The sequence below is a fragment of the Pteronotus mesoamericanus genome, unplaced genomic scaffold (genome assembly GCF_021234165.1).
Source record: "Pteronotus mesoamericanus isolate MK-2021 breed Mesoamerican mustached bat unplaced genomic scaffold, CSHL_Meso_final scaffold_232, whole genome shotgun sequence".
Lineage (NCBI taxonomy): Eukaryota > Metazoa > Chordata > Mammalia > Chiroptera > Mormoopidae > Pteronotus > Pteronotus mesoamericanus.
The window spans coordinates 18992389-19014479 of NW_026555311.1; the positions used below are offsets into that span (position 1 = coordinate 18992389).

The 22091-nt window shown below is 37.6% G+C and overlaps 1 protein-coding gene and 2 pseudogenes across 1 annotated transcript in view; 1 reads left to right on the forward strand and 2 right to left on the reverse strand.

Annotated features, from left to right (window-relative positions):
* The window catches only part of GRID2 (glutamate ionotropic receptor delta type subunit 2), a 1366516-nt gene that overhangs the window by 10757 nt on the left and 1333668 nt on the right, over window positions 1-22091 (reverse strand). The window lies entirely within an intron of this gene.
* Window positions 2276-3724, reverse strand: LOC129085353 (RNA-binding protein NOB1-like; annotated as a pseudogene).
* LOC129085352 (tubulin alpha-1A chain-like) lies at window positions 14830-16200 on the forward strand (annotated as a pseudogene).

The window sequence follows — 22091 nt, forward strand, 5'->3', positions numbered from 1 at the left end:
ATGAAAAAACTGAATCATGTAGAACACTAATTTCCCAATTTATCATATTCAACACACAGAGGAAGCCAGAAATAAAAGGCCAAGAGCTCCAGCCATTGCAGGCCCTGCCCTGGCTATCTTGAGGGCTGAATAGATCAATATTTTATCAATATTCTAGCACGTTGTCTAAGACACATCTGTTGGGAATCTTACAGAGATTAAATGACTTGTTTAGTGACTAACACAGAGTATATAGTTGAGCCGGGGACAGAACTCTGGTCTGTCTTTCAGCAAATTTCCCTGTAGTACATATTTAAAGAAGAGCAATCTCTTTTAGTTTTAGAAATTTGTGAGACTCTGAGGAAAACTGTCATCACTATGTTCTTCTAAGCCAAACAATATATTTGTAGCACGTTTCCAAATTTATTCATACTACAATTTGGGTGTGCAAAGAAAATACAGCTTTTCTCTTATAACTTAATTGATCTTCCTCAGGAGGACTGGGCCCAGTGAGTAGTGAGAACAAAGCTAAAATTAGCTCAACATGATTTAAAATTTAATCTGACCTAATAATTTAACATGTCTCCAGCTTTAGTTCAATTTACTTGATTTACTCAATCCTTCTGATTCATCCCTGTTCCCTTTCCTCTTTTCAAAGATGGCATCAGGATTTATGGAGGATGACATTATATCCCTTACAGCGGGATTTGGGGAGAGCCCCGGCCTCTTGCTCATCTTTGGATTTGCTCTGGCAGTTCTCCTTCAAGGTGCAAAGGACCTGGACTGCTGAAGTCAGCAGAGGCTTTAAGTCGGCTAGAGTTGGCAAATGTCTTTCTCACCTCCTTTAGGGTCTGTGTGCCTCTCCCTGCTGACCTGGCCTCCTTTGTCTCTCTGAGGTGCTGTATACCATTCTTGCCTTCTGCTACTTTCTCCATGTGGTTCCTAAATATTCTATAGCCCTTTGGACACTATAGGATATCACTTAAAGTAGAGGGTCTGTGTGCTCTAAGGAGGCATTCACATTACATGGGGGCAAGAGAGGCCTAGGAAGAAAGACTGAACATTTGCTTTTCTCTAACCACGCAGGTCTGGCTTCTCAACCACTGGTCTTCTCTGTTGATACAGACCCTGGTGTGACCAGGGAGCTCCTCTCAGAGTTGTTAACAGGGAGGGAAACATCAGGCCCTTTACCCTTCATGGGTATTTCAGTCTAATGCCCCTCTACTTAGCAATCTCCCACAACCTGCGCTCTGTTGGGAACCTCTGTCCACATGTGCTGTGACTTTCCTTTTCTCCCCCAGATATCCTTCTGACACCCCACATCTTCAAACTTCTTGGTGTCAGTGTGAAAGGGAAATTTAACTATATAATGATAGAAACTTTGTGGTTTGAGACCCCCATGCATTTCTTCAATTTGGAAGTATTGAAGCAATTTGGAATTAGGGATTGATGAGGGTGAAAATATATTATTTTACTATCTTGAAAACACTGACCTGTTACATACTTATGAGTTTTATGTAACCAAAATTAAAAAGATATTTATAATAGAGTCTCACTGCTTTATTAATGTTTAATGTCACTTATCAATGAGAAATAAATTTGGGATTAACTGAAAAAAAGTATATTTGAGCGGATCTATTTTGGCCCAGAATACCCATATTATTAAATTCATTTGCTGATTTCTTACAAAAATTTCCTCTGCATGGTTACTGAAAATTAATAATAACATGCAGGCAATTTTCAGAAAAACATCAGCTCCATAGGCTTTGCATTCACTCATCATTTCTTTCAGTATGGTCTTTGAAAACATAGGTAAATTGGATTGAAGTAAAAACACTCATCAAAGATGCAGATTTAGTATCCAATAACACTATTTGAACATCAGACTTGTGAAGACAAATTGTATTAACTTCCTGTGAATTGGGTATTGGTTGATTTTTTTTTTTAAAGCTTGCAACCACATTTATTGGAAAAAAAATTATCACTTGGAAGTACCCTTCTTTCAAGGTTGAAGATTTGCTCTAGGGCACTGTTCTTGTTGTTTTTATCAAATTTCCCTCAACACAGCAGGAATCTCAGCTCTCTGGGTTCTCACAGGCTAAGGCATGACCACAAAACCTACCCAACCCTCCACAAGAGTCATGAAACATCACGGAGAAGCAAGACTATTCTCTCCATCCAGATAGCTCTGGAGCTGACACAGCTGGGGAAATGCGACACCCAATTAGCAGTAGTCATCTAGTTTGCTAATGGTGGCAAGTCTCCATTAGCCTTGCCAAAGGTGGACGTTGGAATTTTACCTTTTCTTCACAAACTTCTTTCAGAAAGCATTGGGATTTCACTGTCTCTTCTCAGCTCACAAAGTGCTGTCTTGGACCTGCAGGATTGCTGACCTGCTAGAAATGTTGTTCTCCACCAAGGGAGACACCCCAGCCACATAGTCAGGGGCAAACACATCAGTTTCCTGCTTGGCTTTGTGTGAGAGTTGCAGCCGAGGGACTTTGTGCTGGTCCTCAGTCACATGAGGGTGACCACATATTTGCCCTCTTTGGGAGTGGGAAGTGGATTCAGCACCTTAGGGTTGTGGGAAAAGTGCATATGCAGGGTTCCGTCATTGTTGACAGTCACAGACAACTTCTTTAGTGTCTTGTTACCACAATGTGAATAGAACACTTGGCTCATGTCAACATTGCTCTGAAACAGCCGTGGCAATGGAAGATGGAGCTTCGGGTCTCCCAAATTAGTATGCTGTTCACCGCCAGCATGTGCAGCCCTTCTGAAGCGGACCATTCTGCATGGCAGAGTCAGTAGTCACACAGACGACCCACACATCTTTCAGGACGATACCCTGGTCTAGATCCTATTTCATTTGCTTGATGTTACCGGGGGTTATCCACCCCCTCATCATCATCACTATCTTCATCTTTCCTTACTTCAAATCCATTCTCTTCCTTCTCCTCCTTATCTGGAACATCCTCACCTCTGTCAGTCAGCATCTCCTATAGGTCACGATCAATAACATTAGGCGAAGGGTTTCGCCGGAACACGAGGGAACTAAATTCTAGGTCCTCAGGTTCACTGTCTGGTGTTCCTGTTCCTCTGTTTCTTGTGGGGGCTTAGGCTTTGAGGGCTGAGGGAACCCGAATAGTGTAGAGGAGTTTCTGGGTGCTCAATGGATGAGCACACTTTAACCTTTTCTGGTTCTTTTTCTTTTCTTTTTAAGATTTTATTTATTTGTTTTTAGAGAGAGGGAAGGGAGGGAGAAAGAGAGGGAGAGAAACATCAATGTGTGGTTGCCTCTCGTGGGCCCCCAAGTGGGGGCCTGGCCCACAACCCAGACATGTGCCCTGACTGGGAATCAACCAGCGACCCTTTTTTTGCTGGCTGGCACTCAATCCACTGAGCCACACATGCTAGGGCTGGTTCTTGTTTTAAGAGTGACACCCCAACAAACTCTGTTTCAAATGGGTAGGTAAGTGCCCGTACTTGGATATCTGTGGCAGGGAGGAGTGGGTAGTCTCTAGTTTTCTTTGAAAACTCAGTCACCAGCCACAACTTTTCCAGGAAGGGCTCCTTGAACTACAGCTTGTATGTAGGGCAGGACCATGAGTCACCTGTGCATAGCCTTGTCCTGAATCTTGCTGACCACATCTTGGAGAGTGTAGATGTTCTCCCCAATGTCCTGCAGAGCTTCATTTGCAAGGAAAGCCCAGGCATCCACTACAATGTGCGACACCCACACCATCTTTGCCAGACAAGACCAGAGGGCGCTTACACTCGCCCCCAAGTCCCACTGCGGTTCTCTGGGAGCTGGGAAGAGCAGCCACACATTGGCAGTGCCTTCTGCTGGCAGCACCACACCTCCCAGTTCAGGGTACCTTTGCGCATGCGTACTGTGCATGCAGCCCACCCAGGGGCTGTGGGTAGGATCAAATCTTGGGAGAGGACATCTGAAGGAATACACTTTAGCACTAAGGACTTAGACATTCTTACTTTTTTAAAACTTAATTTAAACCTGTATACATTTTCATTGTTAAGTCAGTCAATACAGATAACCTAACTTAATGATCACAAACTTATAAACAGATACTATTTTACAGTCAAGGGATAGCTACTTAAGACCACTAAGTATAGTTATTATGGCCAAAAAGTGGTTGTAACAAGATTAACACCCCTTGTTTGTTTTTTTTTAATCTTAGGCTACATTTCTTAATGGTCAATAGTATAAAATACAACAAATATTTATTGATAACATCTAATGCTTCAGTAATACCAAATAGACAAGAGAGACTATTAGAAGCTATTTCCTTTGTTTAAATTGGATTTTTAACTAATTCTTTCAGTTAGGTGAGCTTGATGCCAGTTGCTTAAATCTGATCAACTAAAGATTGACAAAAGTCATATAGATGATTATGGTGTTTCAAATAAGTCCACGAATAATCATCTTATAGACCAGAGACCAGCAAAGTTTTTGTGCTAAGTGTGAGATATTCACTATTTTAGACTTTGTAGGTCACATGGTCCCTGTTACAGCTACTCAACTCTGCCTTTGTAGTTAGGAAAACAGGTCTGCTGATTATAGTTGCTGACGTATTTTGGACCCCCTGTCTCCCATTAAGTAACTCTGTGAAGTCAATAATTTTCCATTTCACTGACATATTGAAGTTCAGAGGGCTTGAATGACTTGGGAAATGTCACATCTTTAGAAGAAGTATCAGATATAAAACTAGAGATTTTGCAGTGATCAAAAAACTCCTGATAAAGAAAACTCCAGTTCTCAATGGAGAACTGTACTAAACATTTAAATGAGAATTAACAGCAATCTTCCTCAAATTTTTCCAAAATATAAAGGAAGAGGAAACACTTTCAAACAAATTTTTTGAAGCCAGCTTTACTTTGATACCAAAACCAGATAAAGATGCCACAAAAAAACTATAGACCAATATCTCTGATGAATATAGATGCAAAAATTCTAAAGAAAACATTAGCAAATCAAATTCAAGAACACATTAAAAGGATTATATACCATGACCAAGTGGAATTTATCTGTAGGATGCAAGGATGCTTCAGCATATGAAAAATAAATGTAATTCACCACACCAATAAAATGAAAGATAAATATCACATGGTCATCTCAGTACATTCATAAAAAACACTTGACAAAATATAACATCCTTTCATGATAAAAATTCTTAACAGACTGGGTACAGAAGGAACATAACTCAATATAATAAAGCCCATCTACAACAAACCCATAGCTAACATTACAGTCAATGGAAAATAATTGAATGTGTTTCCTCTAAGATCAGGAACAGGGCAGGATGCACACTATCACCTTCTAGTACTGGATGTCTTAGCTAGAGCATATAGGCAAGGCAGAGGGGAAAAAAAAGCCATCCAAGTCAGAAAGGAAGAAGTGATATTTGTTGATGATATGATCTCATATCTAAAAAATCCCAGTCAGTCAAAAAGTTTTTTTAATTAATCAACTATTTTAGTAGAGTGGCATGATACAAAATTAACATACAGAATTCAAATGCATTCCTTTACACTAATGATGAAGCATCTGAAAAAGAAATAAAGAAAGCTATCCCATTCACAGTAGCATTAAAAACAATGAAATACTTAGGAATAAATTTAGCCAAGGAAATGAAAGATCTATACAATGAAAACTGCAAGACTTTGCTGAAAGAAATTGAAGAAGACAGACAAATGGAAAGACACCCTGAGTTCATGAATCAGGAGAATTAATATTGTTAAAATGGCCGTCCTACCCATAGCTGTTTACATATTCAATGCAATTCCTGGCATTCTTCACAGAAATAGAAGAAACAATGCAAAATTTGTGAGTGGAACCACAAAAGACTACAAATAACCAAAGCAATCCTTAGAAGAAATAACAAAGCTGAAGGTATCATGCTTCTGGATATATTAATACTACAAAGTCATGGTAATGACTTTAATAACAATATTATTATCTACTAAGAATAGAAATTCCAGAATTAAATGAGGAAAGGGCGTCTCTTAAACAAATGTTGCAAGGAAAACTGGAGAAACACATGCAGAACAATAAGATTAGACTTCTATCTCACACCACTAAAAAAATAACTCAAAATGGATAAAGACATAAACATAAGATCTGATCCTACAAAACTCCTAGAAAAACATGTAGGGAAGAGGTCCATAAATATTGGTCTTAGCAATAATTTTTTTTAACATGATGCCAAAAGGACAAACAACAAAAGCAAAAATTAATAAATGGGACTACATCGAACACAAAAGCTTTTGCCCAGAAATAGAAACAGTTAACAAAATGAAAAGACAACCTACAGAATGGTGGAAAATTATTGCAAACCATACATTGGACAAGGGCTAATATTTAAAATATATAAAGGGAAGAAGAACTAAATAGACATTTTTCCAAAGAGGACATCAAAATGGCCAATAGGTACATGTAAAGGTGCTCAATATCACTAATTATCAAGGAAATGCAAACCAAAACCACAATGAGATATCAGCTTACACTTGTTAGAATGGTTATCATCAAGAAGACAAGAGACAATAGGTGTTGGTGAAGATGCAGTAAAAAGGAAACCCTCACTCATTGTTGGTGAGAATGTTAATTGTTCTAGCAACTAAGGAAAACAATTTGGAGGTGGTCCCCTCTCCCCCAACAAAAGACCTACCGTATGATTCAGCAATTGCACTTCTGGGTATATATTCAAAGGAAATGAAAACAGGATTTCCATGAAATACATGTGATCCTATGTTTATTGCATAATTATTCACAATAGCCAAGATATAGAAACAATCCAAATGCCCATCAATGGATGAATGGATAAAAGAGATATGTGGTATATACACACAATGAAATATTATTCAACCACAAGAAAAAGGAATATCCTTCCATTTGCAACAAGGATGAAACTCGAGGATGTTAGGCTAAGGGAAATAAGTCCAACAGAGAAGACTAGTACTGTATTATATCACTTATTTGTGGAACTAAAAAAATTAACCCTATAAAAAACAAAGAATAAAATGGTGGTTACCAGGGGATGGGGAATAAGAGTGATGGTATTTAAAGGTACAAACTCATAACAAGTAGTAAATAAACCATGGAGATCTAACATATGTTATAATGAATATAAAGAAGAATACTGTACTAATGTGATAAATATTTCTACATTGGCAATCATATTACAATATAAATGTGCCAAAGTAACATGCTGTACATATTAAACTTATATGATGTTACATGTCAATTTTATTTAATTAAAAAAACTAGAGATTTTGACTCTTATTCCAGTGCTTTTGACTCTGCATACATAAAATTAATATGTAGTAATGCCTGTTATTAATGGGTGCACCTTTAAATGAGTACAAAGTCATCATGTATTGATTTTGTAATTGACCATCTCAGGAAAGAATTTTATGTACACACTGTATGTTAACACTAACAGCATAATCATTCATGTGAATTTTGGATTTCCCTGGTTTTCTGATTATCTGGAATATACATCGGAACATATAATCCTGTAATTGGGACTGCCCATGGTTGGAAAGAGTGACTACCTTAATAGGCAATGGAAGCTATATCTTGAAAGCAAAGGGATATAAACAGATACTATACTACTAAACAAAATTCCAGGGAAGTGATTATGATACACAAAGAATGGGTAAGACAATCAACGGAGGCAGAAAAGGTGGCATCTCTCTTAATCAAAAGATAGAAAATGGTTTTTAATTTTGTGTGGCTAGAAGTACTGTAAACTAATTAGAAGATTTTTAGGGTTGGTAAAAACATTACTATAGACAAGTAATGAGAATGACAGCATGTTAATACCGGCAGGAAATGGTAGGTGAGTTTACATTTAACTCCTGCCCAGTGAGGTGAGGTGACCTGCATAGTTCCCCGCTACAGGGCCAAATCAACAGGGCTGAATTTAATTACAAGCTCAGCTACTGAATATGTTGCATGTCAAAGAGAGGCATAAAAAGAGGAGTTTCCTATATTGTTTCAAACCTGGTATCTCACATTCAAATTTGAAAAGGATAATTTGATGAAATCTTTAATTGGTCAGGTCTGGTTTTCTTATTAAGAAAACAGTGTCCATGTCCTTATATAGTAAGTAATGCCTCCTTAAGGCATCCATTTTTCTGTGTGTGGGGAATGAACTATAAACTTTATCCACATGACTGTTTTCCAAAGGAATAACAATAGTAAATGCATGTATAATACTGTAAAGTTTATAAAGCACTCATCAAAAACATTGCATATCATTTCATTTGATTCTTATAATAACTTTGTAAGGGAGGAATTATATTGATTAGTTGAACGATTGATTGTTACCTCCCCTTACTCCTTATTCTTGTAAAAGACTTAATGAAGGCTGATGTGATTAGATTTACATTTTAAAGCTGAGGAGATTGAGTATAAGAGACAAACAAAATTTTCCAAATCCAGAAGGCTGGTAAATGATCCAGCAAGTTCTCAAATCCAGGTCTTCTGGCTTTTGTGCTTTTTAAAAAAAATATGCCAAGAACTTTATTATCCCTAAAGAAGACCAGTATAAATGGAAGCTGTCTCTTTATTTTGTTTTAAATCATTAACTGAGAATTTGACTACTCTAGTACCTTGGAATACACGCATTCCATTGCACCCATTTACAAACACTGCACTTCACATAACACATCCTGGTGTCCCCAGAGAGCCACATTAGTATCACATGAGTCCATTAATCTATTTGCTCTTAAACACCAGATGAATTCATTGTCATTAGGCACTTAGGGGACCTTGTCAGTTTTATCAAAAGAAGGCAGACAATAATATGGTGATTTCCAGAGGAGAAGGGGGGTGAAGGAGAAGTTGGTAAAGGGAGTGAAATATATGGTGACAGAAGGAGGTTTGACTCTGGGTGGTTAACACAAAATGCAATATGCAGATGATATATTATTATAGAATTGTACACTTAAAGCATATAATTTTGTTAATCAATGTCACCCCGCTAAAGTTGATAAAAAAAGAAAGCAACACAGTGAAATATGGTAAATAAAATCTACTACATGAGTAATCTACTACATATATAGGCACACACACACACGGCAGTGTGTTCAAAATAAGGAAGTCCTTACTCAATGTGAGTAAACATTGTAAAGTTTTAATCTGTGTTGTGCAGGCTTGCATAGTTATTCCACTGAATTTTTTCTTTAGAGTTCAAGCAATAGCCCATCGAAGGTACAATATTTATTAAACAACACAACTATTTTGAAAACTGTACATTATTTAATCTTTGGCACTTAAAAATTTTTTAAACAGATTTTATTTATTTATTTTTAGAGAGAGGGGGAAGTGAGGGAGAAAGAGAGGGAGAGAAAAATCAGTGTGTGGTTGCCTCTCATGTGCCCCCAACAGGGAGCCTGGCCCACAACCGAGGCATGTGCCCCAACTGGGAATTGAACTGGCACTGTTGGTTCACAGGCCAGCACTCAATCCACTGAGCCACACCAGCGGGGCCTAAAACAACTTTTATGTTCAAATACTGATAAGGTTTTTTGTTGGCTCTGAAAATCATCATACTTTATAGATGTTATTTGGCTGAGGATGAACTTTAAAGTTGAAATAAATGATGTCCAATCAAATTGATCTCTCTCAGCTCGAGTCATCTCCTTCCACCACAAGTCTCGCACTGCTTACGGGGGCAAAATCAGTCTTGTTCACATAGAAGCAATTGCCTGAAAAATCAAATTAGCAACATGACGGATCTCAAGACTTTGGTGACTAGTGAACTTTAATTATTATATATTTTATGTGTTTATGCTGGCAGTAAAAGTCAAGCACTCATTATGGAAATGGCAGACATGATCTTTCATAAAATGAGTGCTGGGCGGCAAATGAATAGATAATCAGGATAATGAAAGCAAGCCAGAAAGATGCTAGAGAGCTGAAAAGACCCCAGCAATGGCTCCCACTGAGATAGAGGGCATAATTGCAATTGGAAAGAGAACACTTTTGGTGATCTTTTAAAATGTCAGCTTCATCCTCAAGCTCAGTGTGATATTTGGGTTATAGGGTAAAGGGGAAAAATTCTTTCATTCTTTAGTGAGAAACTGGCAGTGATCATCTCTGCTTGTAGTCACTATGCAGGCAATACAACATTTTCTTATGCGGAGCTTTCAAAGGCATTTATGAAAAAGGGTTATAGAGTCAAACTTATTTTGTTTAGTATATTATACACATTTTATGAATATTCTTATATATTTGAGTCTGACAACTAAACCTTAAAATAATTAAGATGTTGAAGTGTGAGCTGTGTGTAAATGGATAAAGGTTGTGAGAAGTATCTTTAGCACAATGTTAGAAGAGAGATGAGAAGGAAACTTTTGAATGAACAAATAGTCTTATGACCACTTGCATAAACACTGAATGTTTTATGAATTAAATAATAATTTAAATATATGGAGGGAATTCATTATTCTAAGAGCAGTTGTAGTTGTAGGTAATTTGATAATGAAAATTCTTTTATGATGCAAATAGTATCTAACTTAGAGGGCATATATTGATATATGGTTTTAAAAAACCCATAGCTTATTTGTATAAAAGTGTTTTAAAAATTTTTTAGTAGAGAACATTAATGTAGTAATATAGCATAAACTTTTCTCAAAGTGACAGAATAGAACCATAAAGAAATAATCACAATCTCTTCATTAAGACATTTCAAAAAGTGAATTGTACACTTTTTTCCATCATGAATTTGAACATTCTATGTTTCTATAAAAAGGAGAAAAAAACAAACTGTTTCTTGGATGATTATCTGCAATTATTATACTGTGTAATTCCACTGCAGTGTGAATATGTTTTCTGAAGAGGTCAGTGCAATGAAAAGCACTAGAGAAAAGGGTTACTAAATCATGGATTTGGAACCATGGCCAGTTTAGGGACAACCTTTTAGAGTAAGAGTTGTCTAACAGGCCTCAAAATGAAATCTACCTTGCCAGTACTTTGATCTTGGACCTCTAGTCTTCAGAACGGTGAGAAATAAATTTCTGTTCTGTAAGCCACCTAGTCTGGGGTGTTTTATTGTAGCAGCCCAAGTACACTAACATGCATGGATTATGAAGTATATAACACAGAAGCAAGTATCAAGAGGAAGTATGGCAGTCAGTTAGGAGCAGCTTTCCTACTTTCCTAATTGGCACTTTTCTATTCCTGGAATTTCTCTTCAGACTTTCCTCTTGTTCCCTCTGTATCATGCTTGGCATAGAACTGATCTTAGACTCAGAACCTGCAGAATTTTTGTTTCATCTTCTCCCCATCAATATTTAACATGCTAATAATAAAGATTAGAGCAGAAATATATGACATAGAGACTAAAAATATATTAAAAAGATCCAATAAAATCAAGAGGTGGTACTCTGAAAAGGTAGATAAGATTGAAAAGCCTTTGGCCAGACTCATAAAGAAAAAAAGAGAGAGGACCCAAATAAATAAAATCAAAAATGAAAGAGGAGAAGTAACAACTGACACCAAAGACATAAAAGGATTGTAAGAAAATATTACAAACAACTATATGCCAGCAAATTAGACAACCTGAATGTAATGGATAGATTCCTAAAAGCATGTAGTCTTCCAAAACTAAATCAGGGAGAATCACAAAATATAAAGAGACCATTTACAACTAATGAAATTGAAGCAGTAATTCAAAGACTCCCAGGAAACAGAACTAACACCTATCCTTCTTAAACTATTGCAAAAAGTTCAAGAGGAGGGAAGACTCCTAACTTCATTTCATGAGGTCAGTATTATCTTAATTCCCAGGCCAGATAAAGGCACTACAGAGAGAAAATTTCAGGGCAATATCACTGACGAACATAGATGTTAACTGGATATAGCAATACGTTAAAAAAATCATACACCATAATCAAGTGGGATTTATTATCCAGAGGATGCAAGGTTGGTACAATGTTTGCAAATAAACAAACATGATACATCACATAAACAAAATGAAAAGTAAAAATCATATAATTATATCAACAGATGCAGAAAAACACATTTGATAAAATCCAACACCCATTTATGATAAAAACTCTCAGCAAAGTGGAAATGAGGAAACATAACTCAACATAACAAAGGCCATATATGACAAACCAATTGCCAGCATCATACTCAATAGGCAAAAACGAAAAGCGTTTCTCAGGAACAAGACAGGGATGTCCACTTTCACTGCTCTTATTCAACATAGTACTGGAAGTCCTAGCCACAGAAATCAGACAAGAAGAAGAAATAAAAGGCATTCAAATTGTAAAGGAAGAAGTAAAACTGTCATTATCTGCAGATGACATGATACTGCCTATAGAAAACCCTAAAGACTCCACTAAAAAACTACTAGAACTGATACATGAATTCGATAAAATAGCAGGATACAAAATTAATATTTAGATATCAGTGGCACTTTTATACATCAATAATGATTTATCATAAATATAAACTAAGAAAACAATGCCATTTACAATTGCAAACAAAAAAATAAGGTACCTAGGAATAAATTTAACCAAGGAGGTAAAAGACCTGTACTAGAAAAATTATGATGCTAAAGAAAGAAATTGAGGAAGATAGAAAATAGTGGAAGCCTGGATAGGAACATTAACACATTAAAATGTCTCTACTACCCAAAGCAATGTATAGATTTAATGCAATTCCTATCAAAGTACGAATGGTTTATGTTATAGAGTTAGAACAAATATTACAAAAATTTATATGAGACCACAAAAGATCCTGAATAGCCTCAAAAGAAGAACAAAGTTGGAGGAATCATGCTACCTGATATCAAAACTGCCTGGTACTAGTATAAAAACAGACATATAGACCAATGGAACAGAAAAGAGAGGCCAGAAATAAATCCACATCTTTATGGTCAACTAATATTTGACAAAAGAAGCAAGAACATACAATGGGGTAGATAGTTTATTCAATAAATGGTGTTGGGAAAAATTGGACAGATACATACAAAAAATTAAACTAGATCACTTCCTTATACCATACACAAGATAAAAACTCTAAATGGATCTAAGACATAAATGTAAGACTTAAAGTCATAAAAACCCTAGGGCAAAGGAAACAAAAGAAAAATAGACAAATGGTACTACAGAAAACTAAAAAGTTTTTGCTCAGCAAAAGAAACCATCAACAAAATGAAAAGACAAGCCACTAAATGAGAGAACATATTTTCCAATGATACATCTGATAAGGGGTTAATATTCTAAGTTTATAAAGATCTCAAACAACTCAACACCAAAAATACAAGCAATCCAATAAAAAGTGGGCAAAGAACCTGAACAGATACTTCTCCAAAGAGGACATTCAGGTGGTCAATAGACTATCAAGAGGTGCTTAACGTCACTAATCATCAGAGAAATGTAAGTTAAAACCAAAACATCACCTCGCACCTGTCAATGGCTATCATCAATAAATAAAAAAACAACAAGTGCTGGGGGGGATGTGGAGGAAAGGGAATCCTCATGCACTATTGGTGAGAATGCAGATTGGTGCAGCCGCTGTGGAAACAGTATGGAGTTTCCTCAAAAAACAAACAAACAAACAAACAAACAAATTGAACTTCCTTATTGTCCAGCAATTCCACTTCTGGGAATATATCCAAGGAAACCCAAAAAACTGATTTGGAAGAATATATGCACCCCTATGTTCATTGTAGTACTATTTACAAGGACCAATATTTGGAAGCAGCCCAAGTTCCCATCAGTAGATGAGTGCTTAAAAAAGCTGTGGTATATCTACACAATGGAATACTACTTGGCCATAAAAAAAAGATACCTTTTGCAACAGCATGGTTGGACATAGATGGTATTATGCTAACTGAAGTAAGCTAGTCAGAGAAAGACAAGTACCATATGATTTCACTTATATGCGAAATCCAATTAACAAAATAAACTAACGAACAAAATAGAAACAGACTCAGAAAACAGACTGACAGCTGTCAGAGAGGAAGGGGTTTGGGCGTTGGGTAAAAAAGGTGAAAGGATGAAGCAAAAAAAAAAAGAAAAAGAAAAAATAACCCTCATAGACACAGATAATAGTATGGTGATTACCAGGGGGAAAGGCCAGGTGGAAGGAGGTAGTAAAGAGTAAAGGGGGGATCAAAGGTGACAAAGAAGACTAGACTTTGGGTGCTGAACATACAATATATTATATAGGTGATGTATTATAGAATTGTACATTTGTAATTTATGTAATTTTATTAACCAATGCAACCCCAATAAATTAGATAAAAATAAAAAAAATGTTTAAGATTCCTTTAAAAACTAGAATACCTATAAATATATCTTTCTTTTTAAAAATATCACTTTATAATTTGTAAAGCACTTATATTGTCATTATCTTGCTTTTATTACACAGTCCACACTTAAAACAAATCCTCTATCATTTGCTCTAATAAGCAAAGCCTTCATTTATATATCTCCATTGATTTAGTTCCTGTGATGTTAAATTTCTGTATTTGGGATGTCATAGCCATATAAAAAACATTTGCTAGTAAAAATTGTGTAGACAAGAGTGTGGGGGAGGTATTTGAACTACTTAAGAAACAAAATTGTTTTTAAGCACTTCATATATGATAACCTGATATGACAAACCTGAGTAACTACATAAAGTAAACAGAAATCATGATTTAACACAAGATCTCCAAAACCTTTATTTTGAATGGTATCAGTTGTCTTCACTTCAGTTGGTAGGAGCCAGTATTCATTAAAAATGTGTTGGCAACAGTTTCTCTTACATGGACTGCCTAAGAGTCAAGCTGTAAGAAGCAGTAACCTCTCTTCCTTTCTGCCATCCGCTCAGCAGCCGCAAAGCACCAACCATGTGTGAGTGCATCTTCATCCATGTTGGCCAGACTGGTGTCCAGGCCGGCAATGACTGCTGGGAGCTTTACTGCCAGGAACATGGCACCCAGCCCAATGACCAGATGCCAAGTGACAAGACCACTGGCGGTGGGGGTGACTCCTTTAACACCTTCTTCAGCAAGAGGCACTGGTAAGCATGTGCCCAGGGCCGTGTTTATAGACCTGGAACCCACAGTCATTGTGGGAGTTCACCCTGGTACCTACCACCAGCTCTTTCATCCTGAGCAGCTGATTAGAGGCAAGGAAGATGCTGCCAATAACTATGTCTGTGGACAGTACACCATTGGCAGGGAGATCATTGACCTCATCCTGGACCGAATTCAGAAACTGGCTGATCAGTGCACAGGTCTTCAGGTCTTCTTCGTTTTCCACTTTGGCAGGGGAACTGGCTCTGGTATCACCTCCCTGCTGATGGAGTGTCTCTCTGTTGATTATGGCAAGAAGTCCAAGCTGGAGTTCTCCATTTACCTGTCCCCCCCACCAGGTTTCCACAGCTGTAGTGGAGCCCTACAGCTCCATCCTCACCACCCACACCACCCTGGAGCACTCTCTGCCTTCATGGTTGACAAGGCCATCTATGATATCTGTCATAGAAATCTTGATATAGAGAGCCCAACCTACACTAACCTGAATAGGTTGATAGGTCAAATCGTCTTCCATCACTGCTTCCCTCAGGTTTGATGGAGCCCTGAATGTTGATCTGACTGAATTCCAGACCAACCTAGGACCCTATCTCCGCATCCATTTCCCTCTGGCCACACATGCCCCTGTCATCTCTACTGAGAAAACCTGCCATGAACAGCTTTCTGTAGCAGAGATCACCAATGAGTGCTCTGAGGCAGCAAACCAGATGGTGAAATGTGACTCTTGCCATGGAAAATACATGGCTCGCTGCCAGCTGTAATGTGATGACATGGTTCCCAAAGATGTCAATGCTGCCATTGCCACCCTCAAGACCAAGTGTACCATCGAGTTTGTGGACAGGTGCCCCACTGGCTTCAAAGTTGACATTAATTACCAGCCTCCCACTGTGGTTCCTGGTGGAGAACTGGCCACAAGGTACAGTGAGCTGTGTGCATCCTGAACAACACCACAGCTATTGCTGAGGCCTGGGCTCGCCTGGGCCGCAAGTTTGACCTGATGTTCGCCAAGCATGCCTTTGTCGGCTGGTATATGGGTGAGGGCATGGAGGAAGGAGAGTTTTCTGAGGCCCGTGAGGACATGGCTGCCCTAGAGAGGGATTATGAGGAGGTTGGTGTGGATTCTATTGAAGGAGAGGGTGAGGAAGCAGGAGAGGAATACTAAAGTTAAAATGTCACAATGGTGCTGCTTTTACAGGGAAGCTTATTCTGTTTTAAACATTGAAAAGCTGTAGTCTGACCAGTTAATTTGTATGTTGCAGTGTATACTCATACACAGTTACTGGCCTGGCTTTAAAGCACCACGCTTTGTTACAGACCCAACCAGTCCATTCCTGCAGGGCTTGAGTAAAGTATTCCTTGTCTTAAATGAAAAAAAAAAAAAGTCAGATGTATAACATTTGTTTTTAGGGTAATACTAAACATCCACTCTTTGAGTATATGTTAATAAATAGTATCATGAATTTTAGGTAGACTACCTGGATTCCTTAAATAATTTCAGAAATAAGTCTTATTTGGAATAGAAGTATTAGTATCTTTTTTTTAATGAGGCAGCAGACTGAGATACTCTGATATAAATGGTTATTTATGAAAAATTACATAATGTGGTATAAAGTAGCGGTGAGACTCATCTAATTCCATGCAGAAAGGATAATTGATGTGTTACTGCTTTACTTCACAATTTAGTTTTCCTACGCATGGGAGATATGCTGGGAATTAGTCTATTCCATCTTCTTAATGAGACTTATATATTACCTCAGATAATGTGTCTATTTTCTTCAAGCAGCAGGACTAACTGCTTTACTGAAGTAAAGTTTTCAGCTGTTATTAGAAAAAAATTACAAATAGATATAAAGGGAATAGTCTTATTTTTCCATGTATCTATGTGTCCAGACAAATGGCATGGATATGCTGCTGTTATGAAAGAGGTGTTGACTCCCATAGTTCCTGTGCAAGCTCACGAGAGCTGCTTGCTATTTTCCATGATAATAGCAAGGGCTCTATGCATGGCACTGCTTACTTACTTGATGATGTTATGGGAGGCTTCAATAACTTTGAGAAGAGGCTTGATAAAAATTGAGTGTCATTTAGTCCTGATAACAATTGTTCTAAGAACTGTGTGGCTGGTTTCTTCATTCAGAAATAGGTTGGTAATACCATATATATGTATATAGGAAATGGAGGCATTTGCAAAGCCTGTTATTTCTCTGCTTTACCCCAAACATGACATACTCAGTCTTTAAATTCTGTTCTAAATCTTGGCGAATTAGAAATGACAGCAATCTACTTAAGTGGGGATCTGAAATATTTATAAAAGCTTTGATCAATAATTGTGGGCATGCTATTTACCCATGCTTGAATAGTCTATTATATTTTTCAGTAACTACATTGTTCAGAATATTGGTAAATTGTGAAGAATTTTACCTTGTATATGGTGGTAACAGTTCTGGATACTATACTCGTCTATTTGTTTCTAGATGAGTAAAAAGGATAAAACTCCCTGAAAAAGGGTCACCAAGGTAAAACTTGTCCCATATAGATTACTGCAAGCAATAGCATCTCATAGACAATGAATGAGCATATTGCCATAACAATAAGGGTAATGTGAAAAACAGATCCACAAGGTAGATATCATTCCTCTTGTTGGCTGACTTTCTAGGAGAGGCTACATTCTATGAGCCTACAGTGAATGTCCTTTGAGGTGATTTTCCTATATAATGAAAAAAGAGGACTTACGGTTTTATCCAGTCCTTACAGTGAGGCATAACGTGCAACACAAATTAGGAGAAATTAAAATATAAGAATTGCTTCTAGATTTGTTGTGACATTAAGCACCAAGTTACCTCTCAGAGTCTCAGTGATGGTCCACAGAACTCTGGAGATCTCCCTGGACCTTTAATGTATAAGAATCAGTTTGAGATGAATGAACAGGATTAGCTGGTATAAGGGTGAACATCTCAGGTAGAGGATGGAAGAAAGATGAAAGAGGATGTTATTGCTTAATGTCACTAATCATAGTCAGAGACCATTGGGCAGAATTCTTAGGTTTCTGAATTTTTAAAACTATTTTTTGACATTTGAATTCAATTTTCTTCCAGTTCTGGGCAAAAGCTGCCTATAGGCATGCAGAAGGGAAGTATGGCAAACAATAGCCAGGGAGATCATATGTAATAATTGATGTCAGGGCCCAGTAGGTCCCAGCAGCTCTCTCAGAAGCAACGGTGACTATTCCATTTCTCTCCCATCATCCTCTCCTGCCCCATGTAAGTCTTATCACTTTCACTTGTGATAAATCAGGATATGATCCATATAGAAAACAGAGGCTACAAAAGGTCGAAAGTTATAACTCCAATACAACAGGTGTGTTGGTGGGCAAAAAAAGAAATAGGTGATAGAGGTTCTACTCATGAAACTATTTGCAAGTATGCAGGTAGATGGAAGGCATAGACATGGTAAATGGTGACCAAGGAGAAATCAAAGAATGATAGCAAGGTAGAGAAAAAGTTTTAGGAAATGCGAAAAAGGGGACATAATTTAGAAAGCCTGATATTTTTGGAAAAGAAAGTACAGCAGCTAAGGGAATGGGTACTTGAGGTAGACCAACTTCCATGGAATCCTGATTTCATTACTCCTTGAATATGTACCTGCAAAGTAATGTGACCCCTCAGAGCTTCAGTATTTCTAATCCATAGAATGAAATAATAACAATCATAAACTGTATTGTGTATGCAAAGTGCTCAGCATTATTGCTGACATATATTAAGCTCTCCACACCAGGTAGCTATTATTCTAATCATTATTAAAGACTAACATGGTGTCTATGATGACATACTACAGTCTATTTGCAATAGGTTTCCAATTTCTCTTTGCAGAACTACATACTGATTTAGACAATGGCTAATTCCAAAACCACAGTGCTGTCTAAGGTCAAGGTCCATTTTTATAGTTTAGCCAAGAAAAATCAATAGAATATTAGCCTGTGAAGTATTGAGATTGTGGGTGAGGAAGCAGGCAGCTGAGAAAAGCCTAGGAGAACAGGGAGGTAGTGTGGATGATAGCATGAAGCTTTTAGGAGGCCAAGTCAAGGGTCAGAGGCCTAGTGAAGACATCAGGGACAGCCTCAGTTTCAGTGTCATCATTTACTAAGCTCTTAACCATGTTTTCACTAACCTTTCACTGACCGGGGTTTAGTTTGAGGGACAGAATACTATTGGGGATGAGGACACTTCATTTCAATACAACTAGCTCTCTCTTTAGAAGTCTTGTCAAGTCAGGACTGAGGAGGCCACTGAAGGCCCTGTCACTGTACAGCAAGTTCACGGCTGCACAGGAAGCAATGCAGGAAATTATTGTCCTTCCCATGAAGGCTGCAATCAATAATGCCACAGGAGCATTTCCTCCCAAAAACCAATAACTGCCTGGGACTGCGGGAGACCCATTACAACACTAAGGATTTGATGTGGAAAAATGAGAGGAATAAAATAGTTCAATTACCAAAAAGAAAAATATATGAAAAGCAACACCAACATAGGTTTAATAATGAAGTCTTATTCTCACCCTAGGAGAGTTCATTTATTCAGAAGCTAGCCTCAGAAGAACTGAACAAAGAGCTCAATGAGTAGATTTTTTTTTATTATTTATGAGAGTCTGACCCCTAGACATTTCTTAAGATCAAAGTTTAAATTTTATACTGGGAAGAAGAAACAAAGATACTCAGAATTCACAATACTTGATCTTGCTATCTGTCGTATTAAAAATTTATCTTTATTGGCAATGTCAATGCATTTCCACTTATACAAGCTTTTGGGGACTCAAGAATGACCCTGGCTCAGGTGTAAACACGACTCGGGAATTCCAGATAGAAATATTGCAGCATAATGGATCCTAGAGGTCAATCTTCCTCTACTGATACTTGTGACACATCCTGTAGCAACTCTTGCAACCTCTCCCCCATTTCCCAAACCTTGAGCTGCACTTCTACCTGTCTCATTCTTCGCAGATGATCTTGCTTCCTACTTTATTGAGCAGATTAAGCCACTGGGTAGAAACTTCCTTGTCTAAGTGATATCACTCTCTCTTCTTTCCATCCTAACTCTCACAAAGAGTTAACTTTTAACTGAAAGCCTTTATTTCTAACTATATGCTACTATTCTAGGGATTATCCATGTGCATGATCACCAGAATCACTTGCATCTTCTTGGCTACAAACAAGAGAATCTGATTTACTAGTTCTTGGTTGATATCTGGAAATCTATATTTTTAAGCATCACTTTCCCTGGGGAATTATAAAAATTAGACTAGTTTGGGGGAAGCAGAGATATACTTATTTTTTGAATTCTCTCCAGAAGATTGCTTACAATTTTCTAATGACTATTTTGTTCCTTCACTAAAGTGATTTGTCTTACCTCTTCCAAAGGACTGCAGGCTCCTTAGGTCAGGTAATGGAGTCTTAGGGATCTCTGTGTTCTCTGCAGTACTTACCACAGCAGTTTGCACATAGGATGCATTCCATCAATATGCTGAATAAAAGGCAAAGTGAAGGGAGGAAAACCATATAATATGTGCTCACAGGTGGCAGTAGGCAGAAAGAATTGCTAATCGTTTCTCATACTTTTTGAGCACTTATCTCTTCACCTGCATTATTTACTTTACAGTGATTCACTTACATAATTCTTGAAACCATGCCTATGAGGTTGTTACTGATTTGAACAACCAGTAACTGTTGTTCTGGGTTTCCTTAGAAACCCAGGAACTGGGAAGTGGAGTGATTTGTGTAAGATCGCACAGCCAAAGACTGTTGTTTTTCGGTTTGTCTTATTTTTGGCAGGGAGAGGGAGGACAAAAACCCTTGCACACAGAGAGCATTGTGGAGGATCATTAAAGAATAATTTAGCTTTATGGAAGAAGTGTGAGATCACTTGGTCAAAGTGATCAAAGAAAGTGTCATAAAGGAGGTAGCTATTTGAAGGGAGGCTTTAAGTTATTGAGGCAGAAAGGGGACATAAACATTTCAGGAGAAAGAACAGTGTGCATAGACGAATGGCCATGGAACAGTTACTGGGATTTGCCCCTCTGTTCCCTTCATCAGTTGGAGGCAGCTCAGGGCCACTACTTCTCTTTACTGTATATCGGATTCCAAGACTGGGGGGGAAAAAGGTGACTGACAGGCCAGGTCTATGAAGCATAAATATTAATTGTGATTGTTTTCCAATCAGTCACTAAACTTTTATTTTTCCCTTGAAAAATCATCCAAAATACACTTCTCCCTACTTCCTAATCCATGCCTCATTTTGTAAATGATTATTTCCCTAATGTTTTGCAACTTTGACATCTTCTAAGTCAGTCAATTTTCTGAAAGCCCCTGTATCAGGAAACTAGTACATTTTAACAACACCAAAGAGCAAATTTAAAGTAACAAAAGACAAAACTGAAATGTGGTTTTTAAAATCACGCCTATCTCTTTTTCTATGCCCCCTTCTCTCTCTCTCTCACTCCTTCTCTCTCTCTCTCTCTCTCACACACACACACACACATACAGATGCATGCACACACACACACTCACACACACACTGAAGGAAGAATAAAGATTGGCACCCTGGCCCCCATCTAATGGACCTAACCTATGTAATAAAATTAAGACAATCATTGGGGTAAAGGTAATACTTTATTGTTGAGGCCAAATGTGACTCTAGCTGTACCCATCCAATAGTAGCTCTGGTTTACTTAACATTCATTACTTGGCAAAAATTCTTGACTACTACAATGAAATATGAAGATACAAAATGTTTATCACAATGATCTATGTTATCTTTTGAGTATTCTTTAACATGGAAAAAGAACACAACAAAACAAGAAAAGTAATTCAGTGCTCCTCCTTGCCTTGTCCCTTTGTTTCTTGTTTCTGTTGGTCTCTGCATCATGCCAGACCTTGCAAAAAGTAGAACGGACCACTTGGCACACATTGAAGCTATTTTGAGGGGTTAAAATGATAAAAATTAAAAGAAAACGCTATAGGACATTTTGAGGGAAGTATGCGTTCTATCTTATGAACATGCC